We start from the raw sequence: 1,223 nt of genomic DNA on the forward strand, positions 1-1,223 counted from the left end.
AATGTTGGTGGGGTTCAACAACAACTCATACCTCAACATATTAGGCCAAGGCCACAAGGGCCACAAATGCAACGCCCGGTTCCTTTGCAACAAGTTCGACCACAACAGGTGCAACCGCAAATTCAAAGGCCAATTCAACAACCAATCGTACCACAAGGGCCCATGCAAAGGCCAATGGGTCAAGTTCGTCCAAGAGGTCGATTTGGTGTGCCAAGGAGGCATCTTAGGGAAAATGCAAGGGGAATTGAAGCACATTTTAGACCGGTGATAACGCACAATCCTTCACCGGTGGTTATTCCTCATAACAACCAAGGGAGAACTTTTGAAGTAAGAACCAATTCGTTACAAAGTTTGCCGAAATATAAGGGGCTAGCAACGGAGGAGCCTTATTTCCATTTGGAAGCCTATGACTCAATTTGCAATACTCTTGGGAGTCAAGGTTTTTCGGCCGATGATATCAAGTTGGTACTATTTCAATTTTCTTTGGAGGACAAGGCAAAGAAGTGGTTCTACACTTTGCCTTCAGCATCTATTTATACTTGGGCGGAGATGCAACAAACATTCTTAGACGAATTCTATACCGCTCAAAAGACCAATGATGCGAGAAAAGGATTGAGGAGCTTTCAACAACAACAAGGCGAAATGTTCCATGAAGCATTCGAACGTTTGAACATGATGATTAAAAATTGTCCACACCATGGGATTGAGCTTTGGGAGTTAATGAACGCTTTTCATGAAGGGTTGTGTGCCGAAGATGCACGAGATTTGATGTCCATCACAAATGGAACTTTTGGCACAAATTATGAGTATGAGGATTGGGAATTTTTGGAACAAATGGCGATCACCTCAAAGAGAAAGGCTCAAGCTTCAAGGAGAGCACGACCGGCCGTTACTCGAACACAAGTGCACGCGGTTGATGATGGTAATATACAAACTTCTAATCAAATTTATGACGTTTGTGCATTGTGTAATGAAATAGGTCATGCGGCGGAAAATTGCCAAGGAATGGTTGAAGGGCAATTTGAAGAAGTTCATGCCATTCAAGGTCAAGGAGGGGGTGGTAGAAATTACAACATGAATTCTAACACTTATCACCCCGGGTTGAGAAATCATCCGAATTTTCGTTATGGGAACCCTTCGAATCAATCAAACCCGAACTTTCAAGGTAGCCAAGGGAATTATGGTTCGCGCCAACCTTACAATAATCAAGGTGGATATAGAGG

General features: G+C 43.3%; 1 non-coding gene across 1 annotated transcript; it reads right to left on the reverse strand.

Moving 5' to 3' along the window:
• Positions 1-598: 598 nt before the first annotated feature.
• On the reverse strand, positions 599-704 carry LOC118485311. The gene has a single exon (XR_004875615.1). It is a non-coding gene; the product is annotated as a small nucleolar RNA R71 (small nucleolar RNA).
• Between the last annotated feature and the right edge of the window lie 519 nt (positions 705-1,223).

Source organism: Helianthus annuus, chromosome 12 (genome assembly GCF_002127325.2).
Source record: "Helianthus annuus cultivar XRQ/B chromosome 12, HanXRQr2.0-SUNRISE, whole genome shotgun sequence".
In the NCBI taxonomy this organism is placed as follows: domain Eukaryota; kingdom Viridiplantae; phylum Streptophyta; class Magnoliopsida; order Asterales; family Asteraceae; genus Helianthus; species Helianthus annuus.